We start from the raw sequence: 16,531 nt of genomic DNA on the forward strand, positions 1-16,531 counted from the left end.
CCGCTCTTCTCGAAGTTAAGACAGATTACTACCAGAAAAGGGGTGCTTGAAGAAGCAGTTCCTATTCCTCCTAGGGACACTCCAGGGCATTTTATGTACCATAAACATGGCTTAGATGCCATATTATTTCTTGATCTATGGGTAGATTATACCAAGGGATTACCGGAAAGTCAAAGGTGGCCCATAGCGGGAACCTGGGATGCAGAGTGCATCATGAAAGTGGAGGAAGAGTTATGGAAAAGAAAGGTCAGACAGTCACAGAAAGACGCTGTTGAGTTATGGCGTAAAGAATCTCATAGACGAACAGAAAAAGCACGTAGACAAGAAGAAAGGAGCCGAACTGCAGGTTCGGGGCTCGGGGATAAAGTTAAACTGTTACCAGGTTTACTAGTACAGGTACTGCCACGTTTATTAACTACAAAAAAGGAAGATTGGGGTGCAATCACAGCCTGCAAACAAAAGCAAGATGAAGACACAAGCGATTATTATGCTCGATTTGAAAAATGTTTTGGTATAAATAGTGGTATAAAAGCAAGTAGTGACTCATATCCACATTTATTTGTGACAAAATTGGTGGAAAATGCATTGCCTCCAGTGAAGAATAGAATATTGAAATTCGAGAGTACCTGGCAAAGTAACACTCCGTCGCAAATGCTACAAATGTTACAGTATCATCACAATAGAATTAGGGATGAACAAGAACACGAGCATAGACGCATGAAGGATACAAAAATGAAAATGCTAGTTTCTCAGACAGTACCAGCAGATGGTCACAAAAAGGGTGTGACACATTCTGGTGATTCTGCAGTTCCTGTAAAAGGAACCTGCAATTACTGTAAACAACTAGGCCATTATGTACATGATTGTCCAGTCCTGAAACGTAATATAGCTACGGGTATTGCAAAAGAGAGATCACGATTAGTTAGACAAGATCAGAATGAACAAGGAGCTATGCAGCATGGACAGTCCATGCCAGTTCAGCAACAGTCCATGCCAGCCTCACAGCAACCCATACAGTTTGTGCCAGCTGCACCACCGTTGCCTGCTCCTGCCACACAAACAACAACACGACAAATGTATCAGACTGCACAGTATGAATACCCTGAATATCAGCATTACGCATGAACCAGCCTAGAGAGGGAAGTTGACTTACCGCTTATCGAGATTCCTGTAGATCAAGAAGGACCTTATGTACATAGTGAATTATTAGGTCAAGATAGAAAATTCTTACTCGATACAGGGGCAAGTCGAACAACTATAAAACGTAGTGAAGTTCCAGGGGCACCCCTCTCAGGCTCTCAAAATGTTTCCCTTGGTTTTTCGGGAAAACCTATTGTTAATGAAGTATCACAGCCTCTACCACTTACGATAGGACCTTTGACACGAACTACAGATTTATTGCTTACTAAATCATGCCCAGAAAATCTGTTAGGAATTAAAACTCTGAAAGCACTAGGAGCCATAATATGTTGTTCTCCGGAAGGAGTAAGGTTGTTTTTGCGGGATTTTAAAGGTCACTATGTGTCTAGAGACATGGATCCCCGACTACAGACTTTACCAGTACATCTATGGGCACAAGGCCCTACGGATGTTGGCTGCATGAACATTACACCCTATCGAGTTACATTGAAAGCAGGAGTGGTACTACCACGAATGCGACAATACAAGTTACCGCATGATGCTGTAGTGGCTTTGCTGAAAATCATTGATGAGCTGATTGCCCAGGGAGTAGTTATAGAAACAGACTCCAATATATGTAATTCACCGATAATTCCGATTCTTAAACGAACTGACCCTACTGCCCCACCAGTATACCGATTGGTTATTGATTTGCGTGAACTAAACAAGTGTATTGTACCACAATTCCCTGTGGTCCCTGATATATCATCATTGTTGACAGCAATTGATTCCGAAGCAACATTTTTTACTGTAATTGATCTCAAGAATGCTTTTTTCAGCGTCCCAATAGATCCGGAAAGCCAATACTTGTTCGGATTCAGTTTAAATGGGCGCAGCTTTAAATTCTCACGCGCTCCCCAAGGATTTACAGAAAGCCCCAGCATCTACAGCCAAGCACTGAAACGAGAACTTGACAGTATCCACATGCCAGTCAATACTGCACTGCTTCAATATGTCGATGATCTGCTGATCACCGCAAGAAGCGAGCCAGAATGTGAAAAGGCTTCTCTGACAGTTTTACATTTCCTAGCCGACAAGGGGCACAAGGTGTCCCCTTCTAAGCTGCAATTCTGTGTTCAGCGAGTTATTTATCTTGGTCACTCGCTGTCCAAGGAGGGAAGGCAGCTTACACCAGATCGCATCCAGTTAATTGCTAACATGTCAATACCCCAGACACAGAAGGAGGTGCGGGCTTTCATAGGCCTCACTTCATATTGTAGGCAGTGGATCCCTCAGTACGCATTTCTAGCAAAACCACTCATTCAGTTAACCACACAGGAGGCAGCCACATCGACTGTTCTCCCTTGGACTCAGGAACATACACAAGCTTTTGAAAGCCTAAAGGAAGCTTTATGTCAAGCACCTGTTTTAGCAACGCCATGTTATAGCAAACATTTTACACTTTTTGTTACAGAACGCGAAGGTACTGCCTTGTCAGTACTCACTCAGGATCAAGCAGGATCACGCAAGCCATGTGCTTATTTTTCCAGTACATTAGATCCCGTAGCTCAGGCTTTGCCTGCATGCCTGAAATCAGTGGCAGCGACAGCTTTAGCAATCAGACAAAGCGATGCCATAGTATTAGGACACCCATTGACAGTACAAGTACCACATGCAGTAGAGGTTCTTGTGAACCGAACACAAACACAACACTTGACCATAGCAAGACTTACCGGTTATGAACTGACATTGTTTCAACCACACATAGAGATCCGACGGTGTAATACATTGAATCCTGCTACACTATTACCTGTAATTGGAACAGACCCACTAGCTCATGATTGTGTTGAAATCATTGAAATAAAGACGAAACCTAGACAAGACTTGACAGACGTTCCATTGTTAGATCCAGACCTGACGTTGTATGTAGACGGATCGTGCATGAGAGCAAGTACAGGAGACTTAGTGGCCGCGTATGCAGTCACAACAGACACTGAAGTTATTGAAACAAATTGTATAGATACTTTGTCAGCCCAAGCAGCAGAACTTATTGCTCTAACACAAGCCTGTATTCAAGCCACAAATAAGAAAGTTAATGTATACACTGACTCACGTTATGCATTCGGAGTTGTACACGACTTCGGCGTGCTGTGGCGAGAGAGAGGTTATTTAACCTCCCATGGTGCCCACATTCAGCACGGACCCCTCATTCATGCTTTGTTAGACGCAATACATCTACCCACTGCTATATCGATTATGAAATGTAAAGCACACACGAAGGTTACTGATACCATTTCTCAAGGCAATGATTTAGCTGACAAAACAGCTAAACAGACTGCTCAGAATCGCACATTAGACATGACAAAGCCAATAGTTCAGACACCAACACAGTGTATGACAATTAAGGACCCCGCACTTGACGTAATTGACATACAGACACATGCCACAGCAGAAGAAATAAAGAAGTGGACTGAACTAGGAGGGATCCAGACAGATCAAGGATGGATGACGAAGGAGAAATCTGTATGGTTTCTCCCTGATTCCATGGTTCAAGCCATTATAGCTACAGTTCACAGTCCAGCACATTTAGGAGAGAAGGCTATGCTAGACAGCATTCAGCACATTTGGTTCAATAAACATTTACGAGCAGCAGCTAAACAAAAAGTTCGTACCTGTATGATATGTTGTCAGTTTAATCCAGGAAAGAGTGTTCCCGTAGAGCAGGGTGGATTTCAGCCTCCTGACCATCCTTTTGAAGTCCTCCAGATGGATTATATTCAGATGGAACGTTGTCGAGGATTCAAATATGTTCTCGTAGTTGTCTGCGCTCTCTCCCGTTGGACAGAGGCGTATCCCGTATCAGATTACACTGCCCCGACTACTGCCAAGCAGCTAATTAGAGAATTCTTCCCACGGTACGGTTTACCACGTGTTGTATATTCAGATAACGGTCAGCCTTTCTCATCCGAATTAATGAAACATGTCTCACTCTTGTTGGGATATCAGTGGAAATTCCACTGTGTCCGACACCCCGAGGCAGCAGGTCTCGTGGAACGACATAATCAACTTTTAAAAATCAGATTGTCTAAAATATGTCAGGAAAAGGGTGTGGACTGGATAGTAGCCTTACCAGTTGCGCTATTTTACATGAGGATGGTAGCACACTCTCGAACAGGGCTATCGCCTTATGAGGTGATCTTTGGTAGGCCACCGAATATGTGGGGGACGCCTATACCCCGTAAAATAACTGATGTTGACTGTAATATGCTGACAGATTACCTGGCTTCCTTGATGTCTGCACTACAATCTTCACAGGTAGTCGCAGCTTTTCCTGACAACACCGAGGTGAAACCTCATGACGTAATTCCCGGCGATTATGTTCTCGTCAGGAATTTTGATCGGAAAACCCAACTGGAGCCAAGGTGGAGGCTTCCTAAGTTGGTCCTGCTGACGACCAGAACAGCTGTGAAGATCGAAGGGAGGAAAGGCTGGGTGCATTCCAGCCATATAAAAAAATTTCATGGACTTCCTCCTGACACAAACAGTACTCCCCGTGTGTCTTCCCCCATTGACTCAAAGCTACCTTTGGCTGAGGCCAGTAGCACCGAACTCTATAAACAGAAACTCAGGTCCAGATCTAAACTGTCGGACGATTTGATTGTTTAAGTCCTCTCCAAGGTGAAGCGGTTGAATCTGTCCCGACATGTATCCCTTAGGTCTGAATCATGTAGAGTCCAGAATCATAATGAAACGACATGCTTATTGTAAATCACTGCGTAGCCACTGTATTGTGACTTTATTAATTTTGTTTTTCTTGAGTTTTTTAATAGTTACTGCAAGTATATTGTTGCATATGTATTATCCTGTTTCTAAACGTGCTTTCAATATAACTGGAGAACATTCTTTTAGAGACCTACCGCCACATGAGTTGTCCTATAGACTTGCGCTGCGCAATAACACATTCATTAGTATGTTACATCATTTCCATCAGACTAGTAATGCCACCAATTGTTGGGTGTGTGGCCGACTTCCTCCCTATCAGAATAACAAAGGAGTTCTGCCTTTCTTTCCACATCCGTTCACACACAATGGCTCCTGTGGAGCATGGTTTAGTTTATTAAATTCCATAGACCCAGACACAGCAGTTTATCAACAACATTGGATATGGGGAAATTTGAATCTAGTTTTATTCAAAGTCTGTCACCCTAATAAGGAGGGTCACCCCAGTAGAACAGGAACTGATTTAGAAAATGAAGTGTATAAATTAGGTAATTTTACGCCTAATCTTATGATTTTGAATGTCAAATCCGAAGTTGAACTAATTCTGCCCACTATGTCAGTATTTCCAGTTAAGGGTGAATTATGTGTGAGAAAAGTTGGTTCCATACATATGGGCCATAGCCAATGCGTTACTATAGTAGAATATAGTGATCAAGGTAAATCTTCATTTAGAGCTTCTCGCCATTCTTACTTCATATGTGGCCAGACGGCATATATGCGTCTGCCTCTAGATTGGGATGGTACCTGTTACATAGCATTCCTTTTGCCACCTGTTTTCCTAGCTCCCCCTGATTATTATCGAAATGTTCATTTAGTACACAATAGAGAGCGAAGAGATCTCCCAGTTGTCGATTATACTGAGACAGCATGGGACAAATATGTAGATTTCAATAAAGGTATCTTTCCCTATATAGGTACTATATCAAATAGTAAGCTGATACGCAGACTCACCAAGACTCTTGAAGCTGTAGTAAACGAGACTATAGCCGCCCTAGGCAATCTGACAGAGGAACAATCAGCGATGAGAATTGTTGTTCTCCAGAATCGTCTTGTCCTTGACGTCATCCTGGTCGATAGGGGCGGAGCTTGCAGGGTCATCGGATCCAGCTGCTGCATATTCATACCAGAAAATTCGCCATCTGTATATAAAGCTATAACACGCCTTCATAAGATTGTAAGCCAGATACACGAGAATCCAGGCACTTGGACGTGGTCCGGGTGGTTTTGGAGTGTGATATCAGCCTGGGGATGGAGAGTTCTATCCTTCCTAGGTATTGGCCTTCTCATACTATTCAGTTGCTGTCTATGTCTACAATGTGGACCAGCGATTTGTGGTCTGTGTGCCACATCGTGTATTCCACCACCAAGGTCTCGTTCAGAATGCCGGAAGAAGAAGGAAGAAGAAATGATGCTCCATGAGCAAATCGATGGAATGATGAAGATTGATGTCTCTTGAAGGGCAAGAAGGGGACAAGGAGGGAATGTGGAAATGTGGATTTTCCTGATCAGTTATGTCCCCTATCTTGGACCCCAACGGTTCTATATGCATGTTACAAGTACATGTATGTTCCCTCCAGTTCCAGTTTCTAAGACGCAAACATATGTGTGTCTTCCGTCGACATGTTCTCTGTCAGATCCGCCATCAATGGGCTGGATATTCGATTCCTAAGTATGAAAGGCCACCGACTTTATATGGCTAAGTTACTCCATTTTTACAGTTCAGGCAAGTAGGCCCGATTCTGTCCTCAAAGCCTTTCCCTGCTCTCTGTCTCTGACAGCTTCAGCTTGAGCTCGCATCTGTATCCATGAACTTTGTCCTACTCCCTGTGCAGCTAACAATGTCTGCCTCGGCCAGTTTTCGCCTGCCTGCCAAGAAGTTGTATTTCACCTTCGAATTATCTATTTTGCTCTTCAGCCGATGCATTCCTGTCAAGTGATTTAGGTAAACATTTCCTTTAGCTCACAAGCAAGGACTCAGCCTTTCCGTCCTCCTGCAAGTGATTCATAGCCCTGCTGCCATGGAAAGTTTTCTGCCCCTCGCATCTCATATAGACACTTAGACGCTTGGACACGCACACACAGTTAGTATAGAATAGATTCTGTCCGAGAGTCCTTCCTTGTGGATAACAAAGTTCTCCGAACATAGGATGGTAGATATGATTTGGGATTAGGTTGACTTGACCCCCCAGACTTCTCGTCTCCACATGTAGAGCTAAATGTCAAGTCCCCTTCACCCCCTAGTTGCACGTCAATTACACGTCATGCTGCTGCGCGCGCATCTATGCCAAGTATTATCTTATAGATCCACCTATGTCTGATAATGCAAACCAATCATGTTTCTTTTATTCCTTATTACGCCTAGTTTCGATTACGTACCTGTTTTGTCACTCTTCTTATCAAATGTTACGCCTTCTACATTCGTTTCATTGTAATGCACTTATTATAAAAATACATGTCTGTCAATAAATTATTGTACTTCACTTCCTGAACCCTCGTGGTGACGGAACCTGAAGGCCGCGACTCGAGTCGGCCATTTTGAATGGAATAAAGCCCATTTAGAAAACCTCTTATACCACGGATTCTGCCTCTTGTTATTTTGAGCTATTTTTCTTTATTTTAAGATTCCGTATGAAATTCAGTACGGTAAAGAAGATTTTATTTACCACACTACTTTGTTAACCTCTCGCAAATCAACAATGAAACGGTAGGCTTTCTCATCTCCCTCGCCTTGCTTCTTTACAATGGGTAGGATAGGGCTGTTGCAAACATTACTGACTACTTCTTCTACCACTGCTGCCTCGACTAGGGACTCGATGATTTCCACCAATGCCTTCTCGCCTTCGGGTGATATCCGATACTGTGGAAGCTTTGGGAGCACTGCGTCCGGTCGGACGGTTATGTGTACCGGGTCGATCACCATGCGCCCTTCATCTGAGTCGGTTTTAGCCCATAGATGTGAAGGTAATGTGTCGAGTAGGGACATGTCAGCATCGGTTATAGAGAGCATACGCCGTGTGTGACAGGGTCTGGAAAGATCTGGGTTATCGTGTAGGATGACTCGGACTCCGTCTGGGGAGCATCTGATGGTAGCTCGAAAATGTTTTAGCAAATCAAGTCCCATAATAGCATCGGGGGTGTTGGAGGAGAGCAGAAAGGTCGTGTCAGTGGTGTTATCTTCTAAGTCAAAGGAGATTGGTGCTGATAAGGGGTTAGTGGAGGGCGTTCCATCGAAGCCTTTTGAGGTTACATGTGAGCCAGACAAGGGTGCCCTAGGGATCAGTCGTTTGGATAACGCACTACGTGTCGCCCCAGTGTCTACCAGGAATGGAGATTTTGTGCCCAAGACCTTAGCAGTGACGTAAGGACCTTGCTGGTCAACACGGAGTTCGACTGGATCCCTCCCTTGCCCCTGGCGGTCCTATGCGAAGTCATGGGTGCTTTCGTAGTCGGACTGCTGACACTGGTTTTGTCGGGGGCGATCAAAGGTGTTTGGTCTGCCTGGCCTGTCGTTGATTGCGTCGTTCGTGTGCCCTCGTCCCTGTCCTCTATTTCTGGGGTCATATGCTGTGTCTCTGGGATCCCTATTTTTGTTCAGTTCCAGAAGGACCGGGCACTGGGATTTCCAGTGTCCGAACCCTCTACAGAACGCACATTGGTTCCCATCTAAGTCTCTCCGTCCGTTGTAGGGTGCTGGTGTATGGTCTCTAGGGGTAGCTTTCTAGGGGCGGTTGGTTGGTAATTCCCTTTCGGGGGCTCCCTTCCTATGGTCACCCCTTGCAACTGTGCTATCATTACCCTCTCCTTCAGTTCCTTTTTCTTCCTCTCTGACGTTCTCGTTCTTCTGGTTTTCGTAATATTGGGCCATCTGGAGAATTGCTGCGGGTTTGGAGGCTGCCCAACTACTCTCGCTGGTCTGTAGCTTCTGAGAAACTTCTTGTGACAGACCCTTCACATAATTCTGGACAAAGAGGTGATGTCCGGTTGCAGTGGTCATGTCCTGGCCACTATAATCGGAAAACACAGTCTCGAACCGAGAGAAATATTCAGACACATCCTCCTGGGGTTTCTGGCGACAAGCCGTCCCTATTGACCAATCTACCTTTCTTTCCGGGATTAGAGTCTTCAACTTAAGTACAATCTTGTCTGGGAGCTCTAATATGGCTTTCGGGGGTTTCTGTCCCGGTTCTCGCTGTTTATCTATGGTATCGAGTTGTACCCAGGTATATCCGAACGGCTCAGCGTGGTCAACTTTCCGGATTTGCTTCCACACATCAGCCGGCAGACATAGCCCAAAGAACAAGTCGATATCTGCTAAAGTCATTATCGTAGAACCCAAGGCTGTACCCAGTTCAGTGTAGAAGGCAGTCGGGTTCTTTCTCAAGTCGGGTAGGGTTTTTCTAAAGGTCAAAATATCTTGTCGGTCCCATGGCTGGTAGACCCAATTATATACAACCCTTCCCTTCGCATCTTGGTGGTTGATGTCGTCATGTGTTCCCTGACCTCGTGGGGGGACCCAGTAGGGGGCAGCCTCTTTGATGGGCATCATGGTATCAGCCCTTCCTTCTTGGGGCTTAGTCGCTATGGGGGTTTCTGCTTTGGTGGTCTGCCTGTGTTCTCTAAGGTGTCGATAGACCTCGAGTGTACGAGTGAAGAGGTTCGTTACATCGCCCTCTCCTTCTTCCCCAATGTCTACCTTCCTATATAGGGTCGCTAAGCCTTCGGGACCTTTATCGCGGTACCTATCCTCATATGCATTTAGGGCATGATAACAAAGTCGTACGATAAAGTGTCGTCTGCGGCTGTCTACATACGAGTTATATACGTCTGTTTATACTCCTCACTTTCCTTACGCTCCACTAGAGTCTTTACTATTTTGTCGATTCCTGCTCGTTCATCCTTCGTTAGTCGATTCATTCTGGTGGAATCTTTCTTTCTCATCTCAGGGTCATCCAACGTTATTGCCGACGTTGTGTTCAGTACAGGAGGCTTGGCCGGCGCGGAGGCCGTGAGGACCGAGGCCCCTGTACTGCTTTCGTTCGTGTTTGGGGGTTGTGGGTGTTGTACTATTGATTGGGAGGGTGCGTATGGAGGGGGCATGTAAATGATCGGGGGACCTAATAGTAATTCATCATTCGTTCGCTGTTTAGAGGATAACTCAGGGTAGAGCAAAGAAGGGGTCCTAACAGCGTACTGGCCTGATGTTTCGGGCTCCTGTCTTAGTTTAGTTTCCCTTCTCTCCTTTATTTCTTCTTCTAACTTTCTAGCGGCAAGGTGAGCTGCTTTTCGTAATTCCTTTTCTGCTTTTACTTCTTCCCTCTTTTTCCGTTGCGTTGCTTCTTTGCGCCACATGCCGATGCTGTCAAGCATAGTAGGCGTCGTCTTATTGCTACGCAGAGCTATTTCTAGCACTTCTATCTTATGGTCATCGAAGGATCCCATCAGTGGCCACTGACTCTCGGGGTCCTTCTTGGTATATTTATGCCACAGCTTGCTATAAGCTACGGCGACTAGTCCATATTTAGTGAACATGTCCTTATTAGGGGTGCCTTCCAGTGGGGCCGGATGGTCCACCTCTAATAAGCGGTCCGGGCAGAACCAACTACCAATCAGTGGGGAGAAGATAGGCATGACGGGTTTCAACGGGGACAAAAGTCAGCACTACCTATCTTTTCACTGCTTGCAAAGACTAGACAGAATATCTCTATTCCTCGTTATTTGTAAGCAGAGAATACCTCCAAAAGAACCAATATCGAACAACTAGTGTTCGGACAATCAATCAATCAATCAATGGGGAGATAAAGATAGGCACGACGGGTTACAACGGGGACAAAAGTCTGCGTTACCTACCCTTCACTATTTGCAAAGACTAGACAGAATATTTCTATTCTACGTTATTTGCAAACAGAGAATATCTCAAAGAGCACTATTCTTCAAAACAATCAATGTTCGGACAATCAATCAGTGGGGAGATAAAGATAGGCACGACGGGTTTCAACGGGGACAAAAGTCTGCGTTACCTACCCTTCACTATCTGCAAAGGGAGAGAGAGAGAGAGTATTTCTACTCCTCCCCGTTTGTAGACAGCGAATATCTCAAAGAGAACAATCAATGAGCACAATCAATGAGCAATACTAGTATTCCAAAAGCTTCAAACAATCAATCAATTATTTCGCAATTTGTCGTGTATCACGACCTTACCCGGACCGCGTGGACAGTTTCTCGTCTTCCGCCTCCAGCGCCCGATCGTCCTCTACTCTCCGTATTTGCCGCGGCACTCCTGATGGTTCCCAGTCAGGACCGTAGATCACTCGAGAGAGGTCTGCTCGGAACCAGTGAAGTTCGGATGATCGGCTGCCAGACGAGGGTCTATTGGGCAGGAGCTCTCCCGATCGTTGCAGTCGTTCACTCTGTCGTCGGGACCCCTCCCACTGGATCCACGTGTCGCTGATGGGCCCCACGTTTGGGACGCCAATTGTTAAATGGTAGCGGAAGTTTCAATCGATAACCTTTCAAGTATTTGCCCAGCGGTAATCGCCTCTCATACCACTCGATAATTTACCAATGAAAGAGGCAGGCGCCGGAGACTGGAAGGCAGGAAACAAAGTTTTATTCCGTCGGAGCAGAACACATCAGATCAGACAGCAAGGTATCGTCACGAGGTGCTCTAACTGCATCTCTGAGACCTGGTCTCTTATACACAGGTTTATTGCTTTATTACACATAGTACATTCTTGAGATTCCCTTGATGCATGAGAGAACATCCCCTGAAGCCCCGGCTCAGATCCGATCCCACACATAGCTACAGTAGAAGTTCCCACCTTACCCGCAGTAGGAGATGGCTATCGCGCAGCAGGATATTCCGCCAATTCCCGGGGGTGTGTGTGACCGGTCGGGTCTCAGGGGGTAGGGGCTTTGATCTACTGTAATCCCTTTGATGTGGGGTGTTTCCCTTACAGTAGGGGCAATAAACTGCATCCGCAGGGCTAGGTGATGGCCTGGGACCAGTTCAGACAATGGGGCGCAGAGGAAGGGGGTTATCAAAGGAGAGGCATGACCATGTATGGGATGTCGGTCGGATGTGGTTCCGTAGCAGGGTCGCGCAGAAGGAGAGGGTTTACGGCCTGTATGAGAGAGCGGGGGTGGCCGGCGCGCGGGGGATGCTCGCAGCGCCAGGGGGACGCGCTGGCGATCGAGAATGAGCGGGGAGAGAGTGGGGTGCCTAAAATGGCAGCCGTGCATTCGCTGTGCGTGGCGCTGGGGAGAGGCAAGATGGCGCAGATAATGTTCAGTTTGCAAGCTAAATTTCCACAGGTGAACCTGCTCTCACCAATCCTAGATAGGCTTCCACAGCATGAGAGCAGCTCCAGGATTGTTGGAGTTACATTCCACTAGCAGGAAGGTTGTCATTCCTTTTCCTGCTTGTGGACAGCAGACAGAAGTGCTGTGCCTGTGGAGAGTTTTACAACTTCGCACCCCACTATTTCTTTTTGAGCCAGCAACCACTGCAGTAGAGGAGATGCATTGGTTCTGCTTAGGCATGCTTGGTGCAGCAGAGGAGATGCTTCAGATCCACAGGTTCCACGGAGGGTGGCAAAGCACTGTAAGCTCACCTACAAGGGTCCAGGACTGGGGTGGCATCACTTGGCAGGGTAGACTCACAGATGGCGGAGTCCAGTGCAGAAGCAAGGTTGTTGGAAGTCTTTTATTTCCCTGAGGTTTCAGTTCAGGAGGCCAGCTAAATAGCCTTTGGAATCACTCTGGGTGCTGAGTTCAAGAGGTGCAGGTCCAGTTCATCTCATGCACGAAAGGAGGCAACAGGCCAGCACAGCAGGACAGCAGTTCCTTATGAGCAGCAATCCAGCAGAGTGGCAGTTCTCTGAGGAGCACAGCAGTCATTCTTCCTGGCAGAGCATCCACAGGTCCAGAAGTGTACTGAAGTGATTGTGTCTGAGGTCCACTATCTATACCCAGCTATGCCATTGAAGTAGGGAGAAGCCTTTAGAGGCATGCCTTCCAAGTGCACATGTGCCCTGCAGTCCTGACCCTGGCTCCAGACTCACTACAGGGGTGTGGAGACAGGACACAGCCCATTTAGGTGACAGTGGGGCTGGAACCCAGCTCCTCCTTCCCATCTTGCCATCCAGCCACACCTAAGCTCTCCATTGTGTGTGGCTGTCTAGGAGGAACAGACAAAGCCCAACTGTAACTCACACCCAGCCATGTGACTCAGAGACAGTCTGCAGGCATCAACTGGCTAGGACACATGGCATTTTCAAAATCATAACTTAGAATCCAACTTCACCATACGTTAGGATTTTAAATTCCAGTTCCAGAGACACCAAACATGAAGGGGTTACTTCTTCCCATTTGGAAATGACGCTTATAAAAATGCAATAAAGTCATTCCAATGATATCGTATGGGAGAGGTAGGCCTTGGAGTAGTGAAAAAACAAAGTTAAGAGTTTTTTCACTGCCAGCACACGTAAAACTTAAATGTACATGCCCAACTCTTTAAATGCCCTGCACCTTACCTCTAAGGGGTGAGGTATATGCTTTAGAAAGGAAGGTTTGAGACTGGCAAAATGTTTATTTTGCCAAGTCAAAATGGCAGTTTAAAACCGATACACACAGGCTGCACTGGCAGGCCTGAGAAATGGTTAAAGTGCTACTGAAGAGGGTGGCATCATCAATGCTGCAGGCCAACAAGTAGAACTTAAGTTACAAGCCTTGGGTAGAGGTACTGCCACTTTACTAAGGGCTTGCAAGTACATTAAATATGCCAATTGGGTATAAGCCAATTCAACATATTTTAAGGAGAGAGCACAATCTCTTTAGCAGTGGTAAAGTGTGCAGAGTCCTAAGGCCAACAAATACAAAGTCAGCAAATGCGGGAGGTCTGAAGGCAACAATTAGGGGAAAACCCCTACAATAATGCCAGTCTAACAGGCAGTTTCTGGTACAAAGAACTGGAGTAACCCAGTCGCAATTCAATGATAGTGAAAAAAGCCAGTATGCTTCCCATCTTATGAAAGGAAAAGCAAACGTTTTCTCAAAACCTTAAGATGATAGGTACAGGAGGATACCATTGATGAGATTTAGGAGCCACGGAACGTTGACTGTCAAGTTTAAATCCCAAACCGTTTGCAAAGTTGATGACAGAAGCACTAGGACTGAGTTCTTGTGGCCAATAAAGGTCCAACCACAAATCACTGGGTCACTATAAAGACCTCCATCTCATCTGCATTGAGTTTAAGGTTGTTGCTTCCCGTTCATTTCCACACCTAGTGAATAGGTCGTTGAAATTCGCTGTGGGAAGTAGGGCTTATATCAATCAGTTGGGAATCTGAGTGTCATTAACATACATATATGCATTCACCTCTTGTTCCAGATTGTTGCAGAAGAGCTTTGGCCAGTTGATGAGTATATATACATTTGTCACTGTGCCAGCAATACCTATGGCCTTAACATGGTCACGAAAGGTTGCATGGTCAGCCATGTCAAAAGTAGCAGAGAGATTTACATTAAGATGTCCAGAGTCCAAATCAATTCTGAGATTGATAATAGATTATAGCAAAAGTTCTGTGCTATGATCAGAGCATCAGGGCAGAACCCTGACCATAGCACACCATTATGTACTGAGAAAGGTTATAAAGTTGCTTTGACACATGAACTTTCAGTATCTTTATAGCAAAAAGAGAGAGGGAGGGAGGGACAGAGGGTGGAAGAGTTTTACATCTGCTGGATCAGCATTAGCTTTTTTATAATGAATGAACAACTGCATCATTAAATTATGATGGTACTTCTCCTTGTGTTAGGTAGGTATTCAAGAGAGACAAAAAGAAAAGACTAACTACTGGGCTTCTTAAAGATTGCCGCAGGGCATGGGTCAGATGTTGACCCCGATTTGGTGGTGTTGACTGAAAGTTCAGTGACTCATAGTGACACAAAAGAAGTAAGAGAGTGCACATATGGGATTGGTTTAGTAACTGCTGAAGAGTAGTTTACATCTTCTGTAGCCTCTTAATCTTTTAGTCTTATTCAAGAAGAAATTGTTTAAATGATCACATAACTCCTAAGAGGACTCAATAGGTAGACTGACTACAGCAAGATTACACAGCTTGTAAAACATCTGAGGAATATGATTGCAGGATATTTGTGACAATAACAATACAATTAGAAAAAGACTCCAGTTTCATTAGAAATATTAAATGTTGGATGTGTCAATAGTTTGAGGGGTATAGGGGTTTCTGTATATGTGTATTTGGACTCTTTGAGGTTCTGAAAGATGTGTTTGAATGGTAAGCAATTCTATCCTTTGATATTAAACAAGATTGATACATTGTTATAGATGTCTATAGTGAATTTTCTGGAAGCATCTGCATCATGGTTAAAAGCGCCCCATTAGATCTTACAGTTAGAAATATTTGGTGGTATGTGCTGATGTTGTGTGAGATGAAGAAGTTGTCCATCTTTGTGAGTATCATATTAGGGCTACTGCAAGTATCCTCAAAAAGAGTTTCTGGGTCTGCTCAGATTATGACATGTTCTAGTTTCCAGAGACTGGAACAATCTGGGATTCACAGGGCCCTGATTGTTCACCCCCCCCCCCCCCCCGATTGGCACTCTCCATGCCATGTTTGATTGTGGGATAGGGAAGGCTCATGTATCGTAATGAGCTCCTATTGGAGATTTGATGAATGCAGTAGTTTACATGCAGCCTGGCCATCCACTGATACTCTATCATGTATCACCCTAACAGTGAAAGCAATCAGGGGCCACTATTTCTTTTTAAAATTACCTCATGTTAGACAATAGAACTTTATTTTAGTCTCCATGAGTTAAGGTTAAAATACAGTATCAAAGGTGAAACTTCTCTCTTGTCTTTCTAGGTCAACATCTTTCAGCCATTTCACTAGACCCCAAAAGGATCTCTGGCTTTCCTCAACACCAGTCTCCCCTTGTACACAGCTTAATGACTACTTATTGCATAGGTTTAGTGTTGTGTGTTCAAGAGTGTGTAAAAACTGAGAAATGTTATGAATACAAAAACAATGGCTGGTTCAATAATCTGGTTCCCTGCTTTTCTGCACATGACAGCTTTTTGGGTATACAGGAACTTGTTCAATCAGAGGTCAGAGACAGGGTCCTCAAGGAGGTGCAAAAGACTAAAGACAATGGGTGTGTGAAATTTGCATAATTTGCTGTTGCACAATTACTCAAAATTATGTGAAATTGTAGAAAATATAAATCTGTAATTTCGTGCTATATTCTAGTAAGAAAGGAGTCCTCACATCAATTTTTTATGAGAAAGTATTTAAACAAAAGCACCACAAACAGCCAATTGTGTTGTTTTTTCAGTGCATGTGTGATAGATGTTTAGTAGTATAACTTCAGGTATTTCGCGTAACAATCGTAATGTGAAATTTCAGAATTTATGCAAATTATGTTGATGTCATTTAAGTTTCGCCCTGGCCTACTTGTGATATGTTGGTTGCTAGTGAAGCCAGCACTCTGAATTAGCAGATTTCTCCAGATAGAAAGTTAACAAACAAGTTTATGCTTTTGGCCTGTAGGAAAGAGTGCTCTTTTATAAATAGAGAGTTGACCTCAAGTGGGAGACATGCAAGAGGGT

General features: G+C 44.8%; 1 protein-coding gene across 1 annotated transcript in view; it reads right to left on the minus strand.

The window, feature by feature from the left end:
* LOC146855233 (cadherin-related family member 3-like) overlaps positions 1 to 16,531 on the minus strand; it is a 628,588-nt gene that overhangs the window by 104,431 nt on the left and 507,626 nt on the right. The window lies entirely within an intron of this gene.

The sequence above is a fragment of the Triturus cristatus genome, chromosome 4_1, assembly GCF_964204655.1.
Source record: "Triturus cristatus chromosome 4_1, aTriCri1.1, whole genome shotgun sequence".
Lineage (NCBI taxonomy): Eukaryota > Metazoa > Chordata > Amphibia > Caudata > Salamandridae > Triturus > Triturus cristatus.